The 23,702-nt window shown below is 44.5% G+C and overlaps 1 protein-coding gene and 1 long non-coding RNA gene across 2 annotated transcripts in view; one reads left to right on the top strand and one right to left on the bottom strand.

The window, feature by feature from the left end:
• TMEM94 (transmembrane protein 94) overlaps positions 1 to 23,702 on the top strand; it is a 2,019,771-nt gene that overhangs the window by 54,350 nt on the left and 1,941,719 nt on the right. The window lies entirely within an intron of this gene.
• On the bottom strand, positions 3,524 to 23,598 carry LOC138582972 (uncharacterized). The gene is made up of 5 exons (XR_011305128.1): positions 23,533 to 23,598; positions 14,821 to 14,919; positions 14,404 to 14,483; positions 8,223 to 8,421; positions 3,524 to 7,780 (listed from the first exon to the last, which is right to left on the bottom strand). It is a non-coding gene; the product is annotated as an uncharacterized lncRNA (long non-coding RNA).

The raw sequence follows: 23,702 nt of genomic DNA, 5'->3' as shown, positions 1-23,702 counted from the left end.
CATGGACACTTTCTTACACCGTAATAGACAATGGACTAACACCAGAGCCATTTACCTGACGTGTTCCAACACAAGGATCAGGCAATTGACAATAATCACACACAACTGACAGCCCTTTACCTTTGCCACAGGGATAATAAAGGCAGAGCACAAGAGCAGACTACGAGCAATGGCGAAGGCACGAGGAAACAGCTACACCAAACCGGCAGTTCAAATGGAGAAAGGCGGCGAGACCTGGAAGGTCGAAGGGGGAACTGCCTTTGCCCATTTTGACTCAGACCTGCAGAGCCACCAAAAAGGGAATTACAAGACCGGGAAGTACGGCTGACGTGTGGAGGGGCCCTCCCGCATTGTTAAGACTGGTGGGGAGGCACAATCAGCGAGTCTGAGGAAGCTGATAGCGAACTGAATAGTGTTAAGCCCAGGGTTGCAACTGGCAACATTAGATGAAATTGAGAACAAAGAACTTGTGTGTGTTTGAACTTTTGGGGGAAGCCAAGAGAAGGGCCAGCTGCAGAGTGATCAGGCGCTGCAGGAGTACTCATTCGAAGGACTGGCCCCTTTTGCAGTGAAAGTGCAAGTACCAGAAGGCCCAAGGAAAGGGTGGCGTGAGGTGTCGAGTGGTCCTATAAAGGTCCCATCAAACCCCTTGTACACTCGAAAGTCTCTGACCATTGCCAAGAGGGAAGTGAATCCTGCATCATGAGAAAGTAAAGTGAACTATATATGTGGCAAACGTGAACCCAGTTGAGGGATGCCTGCGAGTTGGGGGTGCAGAGCAATACACCTGTGAACAGTTTTGACAAGAGATAACTTGGCCGAGGGTTGTCCGCAGTGGGAATTTGCAAGCTGCATTTGAAAGGCCGGAGTGAACCCGATGGAGGGAGGCCCAAGTTGCAAGAAGGATCTGAGCCCGGCAGAGGGAGATCCAAGGCGCGAAGAGCAACCGCCTACGGTACAAGATTACCAAAGGAACTTTTGTTTGTTATTTGTTTCGATCGACCAGGCCTTCTAAGGCAAGAGACTTTGCAGAGAAGAGACGTGACCCCTGAAGGTTCTGGTATCAAACTGGAATTGCGAGCCTCGTGCTGGAGAGGCCCAGGAGTGTGCTGTGCTCAGAAGTCCCACCTTGTCTCATGCTAAAAACGTGGGCTAGGCAGACCCAGCCATACCATCCTGACTTATTTTGTGAACACTTCTTTCTTTTCTGATGAACATTATCGCACTTTTTTTTTTTACTTATTGGTAAGGATTGGCAATAGTTTTTTTTTAGTGTAGGCCCTTTTTATATGACAAGACACCACTAAGACTGCCTTATTATTTGATGGTCGTAGCTTGCTCCCATCTTAGATTTAGGTTTAGATTAGGCATTTATATCACACATTATAAAGTTCAATAAACACCCTTGAACTGTGATCACCCGTCTTTTGCTGTTGCCACCATGAGTTCCTTACACCGGATAACAGTGGCATGGAAAAAGGGAAGTGTAACTAAGGGCAGAAGACGCAAGCTGAGAACGCAAATTCCCCCCGATACATAAGGGGCAATATGTACCATGGGCACAGATCGACAAGAATAACCTCCTTAAGGCACTCACGGCTGGTACACGGATATCGATATACTCTTTTGAAAAGAATACAGCTGGAGTACCCCGTGCAAGAGGAGACATTGAAAGCTTATTGGGAGTAACATTGAGTAACGAAGCCCATGGTGGAGCCCTGTTCAATAATATTAGAGCCAAAGTATGGGATGTGCTGCAGCGAGCGTTCCCAGACACTCCCGATTTACAGTCCATCATACAATGTACAATGGGGGATGATGAAGACGCCGAACAATTTATTCTCAGGGTCCAAGAGATGTGGAGAGCAGAAACGTGCAACGTCTGGGACCAGTCAACCCCCTTTTTCTATTTTATAGTGAAGCAGGGCCTACCTAAGGAAGTGCAAAAAGCGCTTGATAAAATAGCAGGAATCAAAGCGAAAGTGTGGCCCGGAATTCAAATTATAATAGTTCATCATTGTAGGAGAATAAAAGAGCGCGAGAGAGAAACGATTCAGTGGCGACAGGCAGAGGAAACAAAACTGGTACAAAATAGGGGGCCACATCAACACAGACAGAGAGGCGGGAGGGTATGCCCCTAATGCGACATGTGCCAGAATAGCCGCTGTGTCGGCTGAAGGAGGGAAAGGACAGTGGGGTGGTAACCTGCAATTCTCTGTTCCACAGTAGCAAGGAAGACAGCAGCGAGGACGAGGTGGGTTTCGAGGATCAAGGGGAGGTGGGTTTTGGGACCCAGAGGAGGAGGAACAGGGCAGTGTTGGACATGCAGGATGTGGGGACATTTTGAGAGAGAATGCCGGAGTAGACAGGGTATGGGGTATAACTAGTCAGCAAAATGATGCCCCCCACCGCAAGGGACCTCCCCCGTGGATGTCCTCAATACCATATGAGTTCATCAAGCCTTCACGCAGCTGCCCCCACAGATACCCAGCCCCCCTCTAGCGCAGCACCAGCAACAGGCAGTACAGCATTATTAGCCTGGATCCAACATGTAGCAAGCAGGGAACATGAACGCCTTCGGCAGTGCGCCCAATGGCACAGTGGCCCTGTTTCAAGGTGCTACAGTGGTCAGTGGAAACTCCTTTCCCTGGGACAGACACATACCCTGACTAGGACAGCCCACAGAGAGCACTTGCGTGTCCAGTCCTGTCAATGACCCTAAACCCAGAAGCGGAACCCTTGGTGTGGGGCTAGATCAGGAACAAACAATTCATCTTTATGGTGGACTCGGGAGCCGAGAAGTCGTGCATTAGCGAAGGTGACGTCCCATTATCAGGCAAAATTCTCGACACTCTGGGGTCATTTTAAGGTTCCATACACACAAGGTTTAGCTGTACATGTAGGGGGGTGGGTAGTACAGGCCCCCCTCTTGCATTCTGAGAGCTCTCCCATCAACTTGCTCAGCAGGGATCTGCTTAGCCAGCAGAACATGACGATCTCGTTCACCAACAGCGGTATTATCTGCGCAACACCTGGCATTTGTGCGATGAAGGCAATACTTGTGATACATGCCATGGCACGTGACGTGGTGGTACGAGGCATTCCTGTTAACCCAGATATGTTGATTTACGGCATTACAGTGCTCGCACAAGGCGTGCCACAGATCACCAAAACGTGCTGGAGAGTACCAACGGATTTAATTTTTTCGGCCTGTGGTGTTCCCAGAGTTAGTAGCAGGCACTATACTGTCCCTAGATCTGGAGTGGCTGCTGGAGTCTGCCAAAATAATTGTGGTCCTAGGTATAGATACTCAAGGATGACAGTGGTGCACAGTCTTATGCATTGATCCCACTGTACGCCTCAAGGAATTGACAGACGCCGAACATTTTGAGGACACCAAAGAGGACAGTGAAATAATACTCGAAATATGCATCCCTTGTGAGATCATGGTATGAGGGTCCAGAGCCCCTTTATGGCTGTTATCACACCACCCCCGTTCGGCGAAGGAGACTTACAACAGGTCCCCAGTTTTTTATTTTTTTTTATTTAAACACTTTATTCATTTCAACATAAAAAACAAATAGTGGACATCAGTTATACATTCCAATTCTCATGTACAGTATCATATTGTGTCCACCACCCCATCTCGAGCCTACCCAACATCACTGCCTTCTGCCACCTCTTTTAAGGGCGCCCTGTTCGTGTCGCTTCCCCGGGAGAACCATCGTCTTCCAGACGTGCCTGGCCAAATCCATACAATGTAGCCACTAACTGCCTCCAGGTTATCAATGTCTCCACTTAGTCGTCTCCCCCTCTGTTTACCGCTGCACTCCACACCACTGTTTCCGCATCTGGCCATTTCCGAAGGTCATGTTACCAGGCTTCTACTTTCGGTCTGTTGCTCACTTTCGAGTTTATAGCTATTCTGCGCTTAGCGAGTATTTATGATAGGTGTTTGAGTTTACTTATGTGTCTCAATTTACGCGGCCCGGGGAACCCCCCTACCATACATGCCCACGCAGATTCCACATCCACACTTATCCCTTTCGCGGCCAATAGGTGGGCGTCCTCCCCCCAGAATCTCGTTTGCCCAGAACATATGTATTAGTCCCGCGTTTACCTCCCCACATTTAGGACACGTTTGTATTCCGGCATTCTTAAACTTGGCTATCTTCTCAGGTATCAAATACAGTCTATGGGTAACATATTACTGGATTTGTTGCAAACTCACGTTTCTGGACACTTTCTTGTTGTAACCCAGTATCCTTACCCCACAACCCGTCATCTATTGGTTCTCCAGTTTCCTCCTTCAAATCATGTCTCAACTGGATCACTTCCTTCCCTACTTGACATCAGAAATTCATATATTCGGGAGACCTCGTGGCCTCCGTCCGCCACATCATAAAATGTTTCTATGGCCGTATCGGGCTGCCTAGCGAGCACTACTCCGGTCCACGTGTTTTATTTTCCACACTAGCCTAGTATAAGTAATATATTGTCCTGGGTGTAAACCGGTGTCTCCCACCAATGTATCAAACTCCACCACCTTTCCATCCTGTCACATCTCCCTGGGTAGCTATGCCGATCGATTCCCAATGCCTTCTGACTGTCTTCCTCAGTTGCTCATCCATCCCGTATAGTGCCACTAGCGGCATCTGTGGGGGACATAGGAACAGGTTTTCCATGCCCCGGCAGGCCCTCCGCCACACTTTCCAGCCCAAATCTAACATTCTTGTCCCAGTCTCGTTGGGATATCGGCAACCATATCCATTCATTCAGGAAAAACAGGGCACATTCCGCCTTCAACAATCTGGACTTCGGTGTGGAGTCTTCCGATAACCAACTCGCCACGTATTGTAATAGGCTGGCCAGATAGTAGATCTGAAAGTTGGGCAATTTAATGCCCCCCTGTTCAGATGCCTTTTGCAGTTTCCATAATGCTATTCTATTTCTGGAATTATCCCATATGAACCCCCTACACATACTCTGGATTTTAACAAAGAATCTCTTGGGCATCAAGTATGGTATGTTCGCAAAGTAGTGTAGTTGCCTAGGTAGCACCACCACCTTCAACAGTGCTGACCCTCCCCATCATGGTCAAAGGGAGCTTGGCCCAGAACCTCATGCTATTTTCGATTTTAGCCACCGCCTTTTCTGTATTTTGTTTGCGTTTGACCTCACCACTGTGGTATATATCTATCCCCAAGCATCTGAAAGTCTTGGTCTCCCAATTAATTTGTAATACCGGCAGTTTATCCTGTGGCATCCCTTTAGGTCTACAGAGGGGCAATATGCACGATTTTTGAAAGTTCACCGTTATGCCAGACAGCACCGCATATCGTCCCATTACTTCCAAAATATATTGTAGTTTCTCCTCAGGGTATCTCAGGTATAGCAGCATATCATCAGCGTACATTGATATTAGGTGTCCCACCTCTCTATATGCCTGCCTCAAGTATATTGCCAAAGGTTCAAGTGCTAGGATAAAAAGCATCGGGCACCATTGGCATCCCAGTCTAGTACCCCTACTAAGTTGCCATTGTTCTGAGATGGTCGCTCCAGTCCTGACCCGAGCTAATGGTTTGCTGTACCGCAGTTGGAGCCACTTGAAATAAGTGGGCCCTACCCCGTACTCCTTCAAGGCTGCCATCAACCAAGGCCATTTGACTGAATCAAAGGCTTTCACTGCATCTTATAAAATTATTGCAACCTCCTGGGAGTCCCTCTTTGTCTGCTCCATAACACGATGGAACCTTCTAAGGTTGTCGGATACATTCCTGTGCGGAATATACCCGGTCTGGGTGTAGGAGTTTGTTTATGACCAGTCTCAGCCTATTTGCCAGCACCGCCGTGAGTATCTTACTGTCTTGGTGAAGCATGGGTAGTGGTCTGTATGACCCGCAGTCCATGCTCGGTTTATTGGGTTTGAGGAGCAGAATGATAGCCTCTCTAAGAGACTCCGGTAGCACATCCTTATCCAACGCCTCATTTAACATATCTAGTTCTGGGGGAAGCAATTCTGCCTTATATGTTTTATAGGTTATATAATCTATTCCAGTGGTCCCTACAGTCTTGTTGCATTTGCTGTATGGTCCCAGCTTCCTCTAGGGAATGCCTACCCTCTCGCATCATCTCCAATTTCCTTTCTGCCTCGTGCAACTTGTGTTATTTCACCTTGTAGGCCTTTCGATTTATATATTGCTGCCTCCCTCACCACCACCTTAAATGCCTCCCATAGTGTACCGGCCGATTCCACACTCAGTGATCCATCCTGTGACCATGGTTCAGACCTGAGCAATTACAAACACGCTTGTACGAGCTAGAAGACGGACATTCATTTTTCAGGGGCTCTTTATCCGCTAAGTGTCTGAAATATAATGTGGGCAGGGAAGGCAGCAACAGTGGACACCAGCAGAACATCCCCACAGCTCTCCCAAATTAAAAAAGGAAGATCTTCCTGGAATCATTCTGGAGTCATCTGGTGTCCATCCTAGAGTCATCCATGGTTAGTTCAGAGAGATCATTCAAAACCATCCTGAAGTATGTGTATAGGCCGAAATATTTAAATGAGATGATTAGAGTTATCACAGAATTTACTCCAGGATGAGTTCCGATTACTTCCAGTGATGATCTTGTATTACTCCAGGATGACTTCATGACAACTTCAGGACGGAAGGGGATTACTACAGGATGAACCCCATGACAACTTCAGTATGGGTGAGGATTACTCCAGGATGACCCCATGACAACTTCAGTATGGGTAGGGATTACTCCGGGATGACTCCATGACAAAATTACTGCACTAAAATACACACTTTCAGTGACCTAAACAGAATCCGTTAAGGTCTACCTGCATGACTGACTTCACCCAATATCACCATGAGCAGCTAACAATTAGTTCAACCATTCACAACACCCAAGAAAACATTAGCTGAACCACAACAGAAATCAGACAATAGCAGAAAAACAGGTACCATTTACAAGTTGGCACCAACCTACAAATTGACCAGATGAACTATATAGTTCTACACAAAAGAGCACTTGTATCTTCAGTTTCACAGATCAGCGTGTGAGCTACAGTACATTAGTAGCAGGAGCTGACGTAGCAACCAAACTCGGTTGTGGGGGATGTTCCAATTCCATTGTTTTTAAAGGCCATTATCTGAATGATTGAGTAGGTGTGTGGAAACGTGGTGGGATCACTTCCCTGTCCAAAGAGGCATGACAGTTGTGCTGTAACAAGCAGTTGAGGAGACGTGGTGTTAGAGTTGAGCTGGTCAAATTAGATCTGTCCGACATAACTTTTGTAGCAGACAGTACTTACTTTATAGTCCACTATTTTGAGGTTGCTGCGCAGCTACATCTTTGGGAACTGCAACATTATGCAAAGACATCTGCCGATTTACTACCATCTCTTTCAATTGTCCAGGTGAAGCAACAAAGGTGGTTTCTGAGGAAGGAATGTAGGAGGTATGAAGAACACTAGCCCTCCCTGCCAAAAGACTTAGGTTTTCCAGCTTTTGTGACCATTACTGTGAACAGCCATAAATAAGTTTGGGAATAGTCGGTTTCCACCCATCAGCTTTTACAATATAATTCTCTTGGTAAATTCTTCTTGTAGTTCCTGCAACACTCACTTTTCCAGCGCTTCCCAGATTCCATCTGTAGCTGCTTTTTCTCCTCCGCCTTTCTCTTTAAAGCCTCAATGAGTCACTCTGCATCACAATAGGTTTTATTATTTCATCAAATGTTTTCTGTGTCTTAATACACTGTTTCTTGGCTGAGGGTATGAAAAAGTCAAGTTAAAACTTCATAATGTGAGTATCAAAACAACAAACTTTTTGCTCGTATTGTACACTGTGGTAAGTGACTCCCCTTAAGCGCGATCCTATCAGTCTCCATTGGTTTCATTTTTGCACTTCTTGGCGCTTTCCCTCCCTCCCCATGCAGCTCTCGGTCTACCTGCACACATACTCTGACCTGGACTAGGGTCCCTGAGGGCATCAACCCATAGCGCTTTGCCAATAAGATAAATCATGTAGACCATCTATACTTTAGAGCGAGTTACTCTAGAGGGAAGCAATGCTGTAAGAGAGTGGTGGGCATTGTGCAGCACTCATCTGTATGTGTGAACAAGGGAACGCCTCCGCATAGGGACATCAGAAGTACCCTCCTTCCCCAAACATCAAATAGATGAACGAAAAAAAAAATACATTGCTTACCTGCTGAATGCAAAAGCACTACTGCCTTGAAATACTTTTCTTCAAGTATTTCTCTTACTTTCATCAAGGCAGTCTATCAGCCATTTACAATTCACTTGAAATTGCTGAAGGCTCAAATTCCCCCAGCCTTTCAAATACACAGAGAATTGTCAGAATCAACGAAAAGCACATTAAAGAGTGCCATGATTTGAGTTATTGCCTAAAAGAAGAAAAAAAAAAGTTACTTTAGTATGCTCCAAGTATTTGTGAAACATGTCTGTACCCAAAACCGTTAATTTATAGTGGACTTGCTATGGATATTCCCGCCAGATGTGTCCCTATTTGTGAGTGAAGCATCTGTTGTTGCTTGGGGTGGGAGAACAAAAAGGTAAATATTACACCATAGCAGGCAGGCCTTTGCTAATATGAGCCAGGCACTATCCCCCAGAACAGTCAGAAGTCCACCCCCCCATAAGCATTGCTACTGTGCCACACATTATGCACAGATGAATTGGTGCAGCGCTCATGAGCAGTGGAAAACTCCTGCAACAAAGTAAACCACGCCATAGGTACATTTTGTAGAGGCATGGTTTCACACACATGCGCCACGTGCTGATACACGTAGATAGCTTATTACTTAAGAGTGTCAGGTGCACCTATCCGAGGAAGGCATGGACTTATTCTTGTGGAACATTGTGAGGGCACTGGAGCAGCAACAGTGTTAAAGCCAGAGAGTGGCAGCCAGTAGGAGCATTTATCCCCTACTTGGCGACGGTTTGAAAGCGATCAGACTGATCAGTAGAACAGTCATTTTGTGGAAATAGAAAGGGGAAGGGAATGAATCACCCCACCCACAAAAAGGGGGCCTCTTGAATGCTGAACAGCAATGGTGCCTTAAGGCAGTCAGTGGGGGACTTGGAAGGATGTCTACTTATTTTAATAGAAAAAATAAGCATTTACTAGAAATTATAAGCATTTGTTGCGGGGGTGTGAGGGAATGAACTGGTAATTTCATTAAGGACCAAATAAATAAATAAAATAAATAAACCATAAAAAGCATTCACCCCAGATAATCAAACAATTATCAAAAAATATATTTTCGAAATTAATGACAGTGATCACTAGTCCTGGCATGCATTCAATAAGTTATAAAGTTTACAGGCAAACTATCTTCAATTAACTGCTGAGGTGCAATGGTTGGAAAAAAACAAACTGCATTGAAGGGGAAATAAAAACACTCTCGGAACCTCATCAACCTATATAGAGAATGTGACTTAAGTATAACTAGAACATGCAGTAATCCCGAGTCCCTAAAACTTACATTTGTATTTATTCAATCATGTTGCAATTTCCGCAAAGTGTTGAACATAAAGTAAACGTAAATGTAGGAGAGCATGCGTCATGGAGGGAATTAGAACCCTGGCCCCATCGCCCAAAGGCTGGCACAACTAGCCCTACTGTGAACTGAAAAGGCAATAGAAAACTGGGGTAAACAAGCTTTCTATATGTTCTTTAAAATAAATGGCGTAAAAGCAATACAACAGCTCTGTCTGACGGGTATAGCATCTGTAATTTGCAGCAGTAAAAAATAATATTCAAAAGCACTACAGTACAAAATGACAGTCATTGAATGACAGACAATTCGCTTTCTCCCTTTTTAATGAGTTCTTGGATAGCCACTATCTGCAACCATTCTCTGTGCACAGAATCGCAAAAGAAAATCGAATTTGGAGCTTTCATAAAGTGAAGCCCAAAGCACCCTGTGCCACCAGAAGCAGGAACAAAGGAAGAAATCAAACAGCGCATTCATCAGGGCATTTCAACCTTCCCCGGTTTGAGACTACACCTGACGATGTGCCCAGCTCACCCTGTACCACACAACGGTTCAAACAGTCTGCCACGCACTTCAAAACTTAGCCAGCTTTCATGCCAGCCAAAAATAACTTTGCCACTTGGCACCCCGTTTCAGAATTAAGCACTATTGAAAAATTACAAGCATAGCGCCACCGTGACCTTTATATACAAAAGACACATTCTCACAGGGGCTAAGAGGCACTGCAATGTTCTTAAGCAGACAGTCAAATCTTGAGTATCGCTGGGCCCGTGTGACTCTTGCCTTCACAGTAAAGCACTGGAATGATTGCTCGTACCCACTGAAGTTGCAGTGATGTGTACGATGTGTATATGCCCCATACCGTACACATAGCAATGTCGCACACAAGGGCACCGCAAGCACGATAATGGACCACTTTAAAAAGGAAAAAAGCAACCAGGGATTTTGCAAAGGTTTGCCTAGTACATTAATCTTCCGCCGTCCGTTCAAGCCCCGACATGCACTGTCCCCTAAGGACCAGGGAGGGTCCAAGTGCTCTTCCAAACTAGCAATCAAAATATATGTTAACATATAACGGTGCCAGCAAAATAGGTCACCTTTTTAAAAAAAATGTCTTGATAACAAGATAGTCCCTCTACAGCAGTGGTCTTCAAACTTTCTTGAACCTGAGCCCCAGCTAAGAAAAATGTACCTGGCTTGGCCCCACCCAATACACATGGACTCCAAAATGTTTATCAGTTGCAAATGGTTAGCACGCGCTGGTGTAGAATGGTGCCCCAAATGGAGGTGTGGGTGCCAAACACTAAATTCTTTCAAAATCATTGCTTGCAATAACTCGAATTAGATTAGAGGGCAAATATTTGTAAACACAGCATTCAGAATGTTTTGCTACAGAGGATGGGACTAAAAGCAGTGTTGGATACTTATTTCCTACCGTAACGTTTGACATGTAGCAATTTGTTTAAGAACAACAATAACTTTGAGATAACTATCAATGCAGTCACTTGCAAGTTGGACAGTGGCATACTGGAGAACATGGGTGAAGGCTGGGCCGGTCTTTCAGCAGCCAGCCTGTCACTATTGGGTTCAATCCAGCTTTCACCGATATTTAGTCTTTAGGGCTGCAAGTGCTGAGAATCCAATCTCGCAAAAGGTACAAAGTGCTGATAGGTAACAGTACATTGACTGAACATTTGGATAAAGTTGGAAACTCTGCATTTTGCCAAAATGCACCCAAAGACAATTTTTTGAATTGGCTCTCCAGTAGACGGTCACTTTGAAGTTCCATCAGTTCCTCCTGGAGGTGTATAGGGAGGTGGGCCCCTACATCAGCTAGGAAAGGCTAAACCACCCAGTTATTGTTACAATGTTCCTCTGGAAAGCACTTACAGACTGGTTCTCAGATGGTTTCCTATTAGTTCAGGAACACATGAAAGATCATACTCTGTCTCCTCAAGAGCATCTGCTAATAATGGAAACTCAACGGTAATGCAGACATCAACCCTCCTCCTCCAAAGCTCCAGCTTCTTCTCGAATGCGGATATTTTTGCGTTCGTAGCCAATGATGTGGTTTCTGTGCTTTGAAAGGAGAGGTTTAGAAAATGTAGCTTTTCAAAGATGTCGCCATAGTAAGCCAACAGTACAAGCCAGCATGAATCACACAGAAGCTCTTCTTGCGTCTGGTCTAAACCCAGGAGAAAGTGTCTCACTTTGTTGCTGAGATCGTAAACGCGTTTTAAAACCTTTTCCCTGCAGAGCCACCTGACCTCTGTGTGAAACAACAAAGCATCATGTTCAGCTCCTATTTCTGCACATAATGTGGCAAAGAAACTGGCTCATCTTAATAAAATGTACAATCTTTACAACAGAAGTCAGCAACTCCGAGAGTTAATTCCTCATATTGCGCATAGGCGAAGCTTCCCGGTGTATCACGCAGTTGTCCACAATGTATGTGGAGCTAGTGTCAATACCTTTGCTTTTAACCCAGCTCTAGCACCACACATTGAAGGGGCACCATCCGTGCAAATACCAACACACGCCTCCCACTTTAGGCAGTGGGAATTTAGGAAGTAGTTAACAATGTCAAAGACTGCAGATGCAGTTGATCTGCCCTGAATTGGATTACAAAATAAGAAATCCTCCAATATTTCTTTTCCATGGCAGTACCTCACATTAGCAATCAAAAGCACTTCTTTTGAAATGTCAGTGGCCTCATCCAACTGTAGGGAAAAATGACTGTTTCAAGGGCGATATCAATTCTGTACTGATATCAGAGGACAGGTCAGTGATGCCGCGGAAAATTGTGGGATCAGGTATAGGGATACTTTTGCATTTCTCTGCTGCACCGTAACCAAGCATTATCCAGTTGACAGTAGGAACCGTTGACAGAAATACTTTCTCTGCATCTATAAAAGGCTTTTTGTTTTTTCCCAGAATACGTGGTAAGAAGCTCCCAAAGCATTTGCAGGTAATGAGGCCACATTTTCAATAGTCTCTATTTGCTTTTGTATGCCTCACAGCTGCCATACAAAGAAATCCCTGCTCTTTTTTGCTAAATCAGCATGTTTTGTTTCCAAATGCTACCTAATTGTGTTGGCTTCAGGCTGTCATTTGCTTTTGCTATTGCAGCGCCACAAACCACACACTGCGGCTTAACTTCTCCACCAATTGCGATCCACGTGAACCCAAAGTCCAAATAAGAGACATCATATGTCTGTGTTTTTGCATTTCTTTTGTCCGTTTCCACCTCCCATTCTGCTTTTTGGTTGCGATTCCTACCATATTTAGGAACTAGGAAACAATCCGGTCCTATGTGATATTTACGCATTTTAAAGCCTGAACAACAAAAAAAAAAAGACCGATTTATTTCGCCGTTTTCTTTGCGTTGGCTTTAAAATGGGGAAATATCACATACTGCCCCCTCATTTACCACCTAATCATTCACTGTTTCATTGCGGGGGACTTAACCACCAAAACCCCAATTTCCACACCCAACACCCCATCCTGCATCATATCAACACACGCATCCTCCCCACATAGACATATACACTCACACGCACGCACACATACACACACATACAGTCCAAAACTCATCTCAACCTCCTGCGACGACTGTGTGGCAGGGGTTTGACAAGTACGATAGTTTGATTAAGAAAGGCCGCTCCATCGAAATCTACCTTTATTCCCACCCATCAGTACAGTAAAAAAGATCTTTTCACTTAGTACCAACGATCCATCAAAAAAAGGAAAAATAAATGGGTAAGTCCCGGGGTTTTTTTGTTTAAGGCGGATTGAGCAAGAAAAGGGAATATTCATATAGTGTAAACAGAAAGAACATTGCTCAATTACCTCTCTCTTAGTCCACCTTATAGGCAGGTCAGATAGAAACTAAATCAGTTTGGGTAAGTTATCTATTTCATTTACCCACAGTACATATGTGTTGACAAAATAGATTTGTCGTGCCAGAATACCAGGGATGTCATCCCCAAGACACTTTAAATCTTGCTGTCTTTGTACACAAAAAATATTTGTGTATTTTCTGTTTGAACACTGATAGTTTGCTCCTCTGCGAATATAGATATTGGTAACAACATCTCATGTCTATGCATAATTGTATTTGTCACTTACTAACCTCAGCCACAATTGGCACCATTGTGCCATCATTCTGGATTTGTTTTTTCTAAATTGTCTTTCTTAAACGTTTTTTATATATTCGAAAGGTGGTAATGTCTTGTGGAAAGCATATACCACACTATGTATTGAATGTAATTGTTGATTAAAATGTGTTTTTAACACCTGTATTCTGGCACGACAAATCTTTTTTGTCAACACATATGTACTGTGGGTAAATGAAATAGATAACTTACCCAAACTGATTTAGTTTCTATCTGACCAGCCTATAAGGTGGACTAAGAGAGAGGTAATTGAGCAATGTTCTTTCTGTTTACATCTAAAAAAGGAGCCAGAAACTGTAAAAACATTGCAAACCCCCCCACTTTAGTGTATCACGTTTGTTTTTAAAAACCATCTAAAGTTTTCAAAAATTAAAAATGTCTAAAAAATATAATTTCAAACGACAAACACCACATGCAAAGACTCAAAAGGAACCATGTGAACAGCTTGGGGCGGGGGGTCTCACAGAAATGGGTCACAAATACTGCGGATTAAAAGAACACCACATTGATACAAGTCTCAGAAGACTGTTCAGATCGTGAAGTCCTAGCTCGAATTATTTTTTTTTGACGTGTGGTCCTGGCCTAGGTCACAGATTGGCGGCGAAAACCACACAGGGATGCACATTGCACAGGGCTGATTAAAACTTCAGCATTTCTAATCAACCAAAGGTACATAGGCAAAAGAAATCCTTACCTGCCTACATCACTGGATCAAATGCTTCATTGGATCTTTCTTGCTGAGACGCAGGTGGTTCGGTTGATACACAAACCCTGCTGCAATGAAAACAAAAACAGTTAGTCAAGGATACATGGGTCCACCGGAGACTTCAAAATTAAGATTAGATGAGCAAGGGTTAAAACCAGCTCTTGTATGTTAGGCATCAGCTAGTAAGCAGAGCCTAATGCTGGGAAACCAGGAGAGAGTACACAGTGCACTTTAAATGCAAGTCCTGCACGAGACGTGACCTTTCAGTACTGCCCCAAACTGGACATGAGAAAGGAATAGCCTCAAAAATAGGTTTAAAATCCCCGATTGTGAATCCTAACTATACCTTTAAAATTGCCCCACCATCAACAGCAAAAGACAGTTTTTAAAAAAATGCATTCTTACCATCGGCAAGTCCTACTACAGACGTCAGGATTTTTTATGGTGCCACTGCTGCTGGGGACTTCGCTGTCCTAGATAGGATGATAGAGCCAATTTGTGTCCCTGCAATTGAAAAAGTACAATACAATAAAAAAATATTATAGGACGTACCAGATTGACCGTACCAATATTTGCGCACTACACTCTGCCAGTCAGCGCATATCCCCCCCTGCCCACAAAAGTGACCTAGGGTGCAAGGTCCTGCTGGGAAACCTCCAAAGTTCCCCATAGGCCAATCCACCCCAGCTGGCAGAGAGAATAGAGAGACAGACAGACAGCGGACAAAATGCTCTCAAGGTTGGGGGGGGATAGGGAAGAGAATCAAGAAGACATATTGTGGTACAAAGACTCTGGCCGGTACAGCTCAATGCACTGCCTGGCAGCACTGAGTGGTAAAGTTAGGCACATCTCCCTGCAATCAAATCAGAACCCCTCACCTCGTGAAGGCAGAAAACATGGACGCCAATTGGGGTTCACCAGGAGTCGCAACTGCAACCCCCGGTGACTCACTGCGACCCCTACTTCAAAATTATTTTTTTAACGAGAAAAAAAAAAAAAAAAAAAGGATGCTCCTGGTTTAACGGGCCCTCCCGTGGTGCAGGGGGCCCCGCCACACCAGGTCTGGTGGGTTGCCTGCACAGGCCTCACCCATCTGGGTGAAGGCTGGGCTGGGGAGGGAAGGGACTCAGTAGGGGTTGGAGCCGACAGTGACATGTAGCACATGTCACATTCAGCTCCAACCCCTTCTCCCTCAGCTTCCTTGCAGCTCACATACAGGAACCAGGAAGCTACAAGAGCTTCCTGGTTCCTGTTTGTGAGCAGCACGGAGGAGCCAATGGGGCCTGGAAGGATGGACTGAAGATGCAAAGAAAAATAAGATGTGTGTTTTGCTTGTGTGACGTGTGTATCAGATGTATGTATGGGAATGGTGCCTGAATGAGAAGTGATGTGTGTTTTTGAGTGTTCTGGGTGGGTGGGTGCTTGTCTGCCTGTGTAGAGAATGCAATGAGTGGATGTAAGAGAAGGTGCGAGTGCCTGGTGGGTGAATGAGAAGTGATGTGCGTTTCTGAATGTTCTGGGTGGGTGACTGTGTAGAGAATGCAATTAGTGCATGTAAGAGAAGGTGCGAGTGACAGGTGGGTGAATGAGCATTCATGCGGTAGTGTGCGTTTCGTATAGGTGGGTTTTGGTGTGTGCCAGTGTGGTGAATCCAGTGTAAGCGAGTGAAGAGGAGATGTATGGGTGAGTGGCCGGTGGGTAAAAAGGGGATTCATATGTGTGCAAGGCCCTGGGAGACTGGGGATAGTTTTTTGCCACATCCTTTATTGACTTTACATGTTTTACTGGTATTTTTGGTCAAAAGCAAGTTCATGTATGTCCTTTCCTGGCTGGACTGGCATTTTGGTGCAGTCAGTCTAGCCATTGTTTACTGTGGCATGACATGTATTATTCAGCATCTTCAAAAAAGCAAGCATGATAAGTAGTGTTACCTCGCTAAACTGATGTTTTGGTGTAGCGGCCTGTATACTCATTCACTGTAGCATGACATTTATTAACTGAGCAGCTATGATGAATCAAACAAGGTTAAGTGTTCTTATGGGTTTAGACTGGCTTACAGTCTAAACAGGACAGTTTTCCTATTGTTACATGTCACTTTTAATGACCAAACCAACGGTAGTATGTACTTGAGTACGGGCATATATTGGCAGAGCCAATTTTGTGCCCAGTGCCAGTAATGATGCTATAGAAAAACAAGGCGGACATGTATGGTTCTATATGGGAAATACTAGCATATGTTGGTGGAGCCAGCATGGAAATGTATGGTCACAGTCAGCATACAAACATTTTTTATGCTGGCATATATTGCAGGGACCGGCATGATAATGCATTGGGAAATGCCCTGTGCACTTTTGTTGACTTGCATCTATTCTACTTTATTTCATGATTTACCCTACAAAACGGATTCCTGGCATTTCACCCAAATGTTCCCAGAAAGTGTGCTGTGTAAGGCACCATTTTGACCCATTATTCAAAAGAATGTACACTGGGGAGGGAGAAGAATCCCCCCACCCCCCAACCCATTTTTGTTAGTTCGGGCTCTCTCGCTATGCTCAGTCGCAATCGCATACTTGTGACAAATATTTACACCCTCCAAAACAACAACTGGCCAGCCACCACTCGTGGCTGGTATATTTGTGGACCAGGCACTGCCCCCTTCCCTCTGTATGTTAGGTTAAAGATCTAAGATTTGATAGGCAAACATATTTACTTCTTTCACTTGCAGTAGTACATGCCCCTCCAGCAGCATAATCATGGAAACTGTGCACACGTGGTGGTCCGGTCAGGCACGGGGTGTGAGTGTGACGTGCCCTTTGCTTTGTTAAGCAGCTTGGGGAGGGGCGGGGCCCACAGCAAGGCTCACAGTGTGGCTGCCAAATTTTGTGCTACGACTTTGGGCATCACTGGGTCTGACAAAGGTGTCCAGTGCGCGCCTTGAGGTCTGCCAGCGAAACCCCAGGTGAGAAGCAACTCATGGGTGTTTTCAATTTTAAATAACTGTGTGGTGCTATGAATTAAATTCATATTACATTAAATGTATTTTTGTAAAGCCCTCTGGCACCCAGTATTACGCTTAGATAATACAACTATGGGGGATGATCTTGGGTATATTGAAAGAACCTTTCCCAGGTATTACACTCCAGCAAAGATAACACTATCAGGTGCACTCCCCTCTGTGCACGCAGACCAGTCTAATAGGTTTCTTCTATCGTAGTGATAGCTGAATCATATTTACATCTATAACCAGTCAATCTTTTGATTCTAAATCCTGGTCAATGATTTAATTTTCAGGCTTTGCTCGTGCAGCATTTTTCTCCTGGTTAAACAGCAGCGCACCGCTCCGCAGGACAGTGCTTTTTTGGCTTGGTTAACACAGCAACGCAACAGATAACACTTCTGTGTCCATTGAGCTATAGATGTTTCATACACGACCTGTAGCCTGTGTTACAGATTTCAGTTATCCTTTTAGAAATACTGCATTATGTATGTTTTACATATACAACCCATGTCGAATCTGGAAAATGGCATTGCCCAAATGTGTAATCATGGACAAATCATGTCTCCCTCTGCGCCTCGGTTCCTATATCTGGCTGAAACGAGAGCACCTGGGAACACGGGTGCTAGATGCATCTAGAAAATATCTGAAGGGCGTATGCCATCAGGGGGTCAAGGGTTGTGTAATGTCACTTCGGCTACCCCTGGCATTTTGGTGAAATGACGTCCCTGTCAGTAAAGTTACAAAAATCGTGGCAAGGGAACTTCAAGCCATCGCAGCATCCCCCTGCCCTCTCTCTTCAACCAAAGCCCCTGGCTGCCACTACACTCATCCCCTGCTCCGGTGGCGCAGGAGGGCTCAGCAGCCACGCAGGCATCCAAGCCTGCGTGAGCTGTGCAGCAGTGCCGAAAAAGAAGGAAGCATGCAGCAAAAATGGGATCGACATGGGTTTTAGGTTAAAACTGGGCGATTCATAGTTGTTCCAACAGTGAAAGCCATGTTGCACAGTTAAGGCATAGCTCTCAACTCACCCGCTTTTATTTTATATTTATTTGCATTTATAGAGTGCACTAGCAGGCCAAGGGCATTGAGGCGCCGTTACAGGAGAATGACTTAGTTGCAGTTACGACATTGCTACTGGTTACATGAGGCGTAGCAGGTTTGGAGCAAGTAGCAAAGGGTGGCATAGTATATACAAGACACGAGGCCCATTACGGCCCAGGCGCTCCCGTAATGAAGGGTACCGGTACAGGACCGGCACCGTTCATTACCGGACGCTCTATTACGAGGTTCCCTTGCGGGACCCGCTCAAAACGTCTGGCCAGACCAGATGTCCTTAGCAGGTCCCGCAAGGGGACCAGGGAGCCAATAATGGGCCCGTTATCAACAGGCCAGTTATTAGCTCCCTCCCCATTCCCATTCAGCCCTATGGGGGCTCAAATGGGTATGGGGATGGTTTTTTCAATGAGGAATTACCGGGTCCTCCAAGGTTGGAATGACCCGGTAATTTCTCATTGAAGGAACCCGGTATGGAGGCAGCCATGCCCTTATTAAGGGCATGGCTGCCTCCATACTTGTAATGAGGCCCATGGTTGCTTGGATAGGAAGCGGTGCTACATTCAAGGTTACTTAGATAGGAAGCAGTGTTCAATACAGGGCGATTCAATGCATTTATAGCACTGTGGGTAGATACTGGGAGACAATAGATCAGGTTCCCAAATGTGGGAACTCCCGTCCTCTGCACTCTATGGATGGCTCTGTAAGGAGTCCTTATATGTTTAATTATTTGTTAAATAGATTTGTACAAAATTGTAGGTAATTTGCTTAGTAACATATATCCATACATGTATTAATACACATTGACACAGTTAAACATTTTTAGCAAAAATCCATTGATTAGAAGCCCAACGGGTTTCGGGAAATAATTCACTTCTTCAGAGGCAAATTGCATAATTTTTCTTAAAGTAATCTGGAAGATTTAATATTGATGTAGATGCATATTAGTCCTAATAGTTCACAAAAGAAAATTTGTATAATTTCCAACAGCAAAAAAACTTTCAAGGAGAATCCATATATATCCTATTGTCGAGTATCTCGTTAAGTTGACAAATTTAAACTTTAAGCAAATCATACAGTGGTGACCAGTAGTAACCATTCAGCAATATCCTCACTTTCAACAATGATCAATACATTGACATTTTTATGTTGTAAGTAAATTACCTATGGACAAGGTTCCATTGTTCCAAAATGTTGGCTCTTCATCACAAAGAGAGATTTGTCAGTCTCCTGTACTGGTAGTGAGATCTTAGTCCCTAAACAGTTAACAAGAAAAAGTAGAAGACGGGGGAGGGGGGAGTCGTCAAGATAAGAAATCCTAAATCTAGCCATCAAAAGATTAGAATAAGTTAAAAGTGATGACTTACCACCTAATGTCAGAAGAAGATGGTAAGTTGAGTAAAAATCACTTCATCTTTTAGAACCTTTTGTGTAGGAACAAGCGTCCGGCCCAAAGTGTGCAAGTTCCAAAATACCTAAGAATAAACCAAAATGTGGACTAAGTATATAACCAAGAAGTCCGGCTTAAGTAGCACAGATAATCCCAAAGTACTTACAATTCAATAGTCTTGTGGTGTGTAGAAGTCGAGATCGTGATCTACTTTCAGGACTCGCTAGCCAATACTGGCGTTGGCTGTCCTTAAATACCCATACGATGGCTGCTTAACGTCAGGCGTGTGTGCGTCAGAAGACGCATGACGTCACGATGTAAATATCGTGATGTCATCGCGCGCACGCGCAAAGTCATAATTAGATAGGATAGACTCGATGCACAAAACTTTTAGCTCTCAAAAGGGGGTGTGAATATGACAAATGGTAGATTTTAAGAAAACGTAAAGTGCGCTAGTTGAAGATTAATAAATGCCTGCTAGGAAGTGGGAGGACTATAAAAGAATAAATATGTAAAGAGTTAAAAGGTGCAGGAAAAAATAAACCTCTCGTTTCCTCTCCTTCCCCCAGAAGCTCACTGTCTCTAGAGCCCTGATTCTCTCAAAGCTGGACTACTGTAACAGCCTCTATCTAAATCTGCCCGCCTCTACTCTCCGCCCTTTGCAACTCATCCAGAACAGGACTGCGAGATTTGTCCTTGGCCTCAAGCCCAGGGACTGTATCTCTCCAGGACTGAAATCACTGCACTGGCTCCCAGTGACTGCGAGGATCAAGTTCAAAACCCTCTGCATTGTCCACAAGGCCGTCTGGGGCCTTGGGCCAAAATACCTTCAACTCTCTCTTCCTAAATATCTTCCTTCTCGAGCTCTTCGCTCATCCGCCTCCAACTCCCTTAGGGTCAGCCGCTTCTCCAAACAACAAGTTGGGGGCAGATCTCTTTCTGCTGCAGGGGCCTCCCTCTGGAACAGCCTTCCTGCCTCCCTGAAACTTGAGGAGAACCATCTCCGGTTCCGGAAGCACCTCAAAACCTTCCTCTTTGCCTCCACTTTCTCTCACCCTCTCCCCTGCTAATACTACTGAAACTGCACTGAATCTGCAACTGGGCCACTCGCCGTTCTCGGTCCTTGGCCCAGCCACTCTCCCCTGCACTGCCTCCATGGCAACCCCTGCACTACGGGACTGTGTCTGTATCCCTACAGCCCCCCTTCCCAGCACTTGTCTGCACTTACTTCGCACTTGCCACCGGCTGGCCCTTGTTATTTATCCTGTTTGCTGTATGCTATTAACCCTGTACTGCACTTTCCCCTCTCACTTTCCCCCTTGCACTTTTCCCTTTCCCTCTACCCTTTGCACTTGCGCGATCTGAATGACACCTGGCCTAGTAGGATCGTTGTCTGTCTCCCATTGTTCCCCCCTGCCTCGTCGCGCCTTTAAACACTTGTGTATAGGCGCGTTACAAATGCCATATCATATCATAAAGAAATGCTAAGTTGACACTCAAAGACTTTGCTACGTGTGAGAGTAAAAATCTGATTTACGCCCTCAAGTGCCCTTGTGGCAAACACTATGTGGGAAAGACCTCAAGAAAAATTAGAGAGGCTTACGGAGCATAAAGCATGCGCGCGATGACATCACGATGTTAACATCGTGACGTCATGCGTCTTCTGATGCACATACGCCTGACGTTAAGCGGCCATCTTATGGGTATTTAAGGACAGCCAACGCCAGTATTGGCTAGCGAGTCCTGAAAGTAGATCACGATCTCGACTTCTACACACCACAAGACTATTGAATTGTAAATACTCTGGGATTATCTGTGCTACTTAAGCCGGACTTCTTGGTTATATACCAAGTCCACATTTTGGTTTATTCTTAGTATTTTGGAACTTGCCCACTTTGGGCCGGACGCTTGTTCCAAAGGTTCTAAAAGATGAAGTGATTTTTACTCAACTTACCATCTTCTTCTGACATTTGGTGGTAAGTCATCACTTTTAACTTATTCTAATCTTTTGATAGGTAGATTTAGGATTTCTTATCTTGACGACTTTCCCCCCTCCTCCCCCCGTCTTCCACTTTTTCTTGTTAACTGTTTAGGGACTAAGATCTCACTACCAGTACAGGAGACTGACAATTCTCTCTTTGTGATGAACAGCCAACATTTTGGAACAATGGAACCTTGTCCATAGGTAATTTACTTACAACATAAAAATGTCAATGTATTGATCATTGTTGAATGCAAGGACATTGCTGAATGGTTACTACTGGTCACCACTGTATGATTTGCTTAAAGATTAAATTTATGTCAACTTAGCGAGATACTCGACAATAGGATATATATGGATAAAGTTTTTTTGCTGTTGGAAATTATACAAATTTTCTTTTGTGAACTATTGGGACTAATATGCATCTACTTCAATACTATGTCTTCTAGATTACTTTAAGAAAAATTATGCAATTTGCCCCTGAAGAAGTGAATTATTTCACGAAACGCCTTGGGCTTCTAATAAATCAATGGATTTTTGCTAAAAATGCTTAACTGTGTCAATGTGTATTAATACATGTATGGATATATGTTACTAAGCAAATTACCTACAATTTTGTACAAATCAATTTATTGAAAAATCTATTTAACAAATAATTTAACATAAGAACTCCTTACAGAGCCATCCATAGCGTGCAGAGGACGGGAGTTCCCACATTTGGGAACTTGAGCTATTGTGTACATTTTTTCAACCTATATGCCAGGGTTGTTATTTATCTCCTCTGCACCTTAAAACCAATAACTCTCAGGATATATCTTTAAAAATACTCTTGTGTAAAAATCAGGAGTGCAACTTGATTAGCTCTCATTTAGATACTGGGAGACATCAACCGCCCACCAACAGCATGCACACATCCACCAGCTCCTTTGTTTAACCCGCCTTGGAGCCGCGAGACTCTCTTGCATAATTATAATTGTTCTTTTGTAAGAAGCACAGGATTGGGGTTCAAACCTGTGTTGCGCTGCATTGTCTTGCTTCCAAGACGAGCGTGTTGCCCCTGGGCTATCCTTCCTCCTCACTACTCCACACAGGCGCAGTCTCACTAAATGAGCCAGCGCAGCAGGCTCTGGGTACAAAAGAAAGCCAAAGGGAAATGTAGGGAACAGCCACAAAGTCTCAAGTCTACCAATTCAGAACTGATAAGCTTCCACTTTCTACGTTTTGTTTATTTAGCTTCATGTGAGACAGTGGGTTTCAGTTTATAAATACAATACGAGATTAATTTGCAACAAAAATGTCACACCCCTTACAATCAGGTGCCTCACTTGCCAATCCCCCTACACGCCCATTCACTTCAATGACTCACACCCAGCCCAAAAAAAAGAAACGGGTCGTTTCACCCGCTTTGGTGAGAAAAAAGGTTGAGCACCCATGGATAAGAGTGAAGAACGATGGAGAATAAACCCGATTTACTGCTGGCAGCCGGATTTGGAAAAAAACATCTGCCCTGAAATTCCCTCGGCGTCCACGGCACGGCCATAAATCTCTTCTGTTTGGGGGCGGAGGGAGCCGGAGGTACTTAACAGCCAAGAAGACACATAAAGATCCTCTGATGCTGCAATCAAAATATGAAAAACAAACCCAACGGCACGTACATTTACGCGCTTTATAACTACACAATACAAAAATAAATACCTGCCCGTACGCGGCATGAAGTTCTCTTTCCTCCATGATTCTCTCCCTAAGCACGTAGACGTCCTACGTGAAACGTCAGGACAACTAACAGAAAACGTGGTCTATGGCATGACTACGTAAAGGCATTTCAGATAGTGTCGGCAAACCTTTAAACAAACACACAATACTAT

The sequence above is a fragment of the Ambystoma mexicanum genome, chromosome 3q (assembly GCF_040938575.1).
Source record: "Ambystoma mexicanum isolate Mex_15411 chromosome 3q, UKY_AmexF1_1, whole genome shotgun sequence".
NCBI lineage: Eukaryota > Metazoa > Chordata > Amphibia > Caudata > Ambystomatidae > Ambystoma > Ambystoma mexicanum.
The sequence above is the reverse complement of the archived record's forward strand: the minus strand, read 5'-3'. Positions and strand labels throughout refer to the sequence as shown.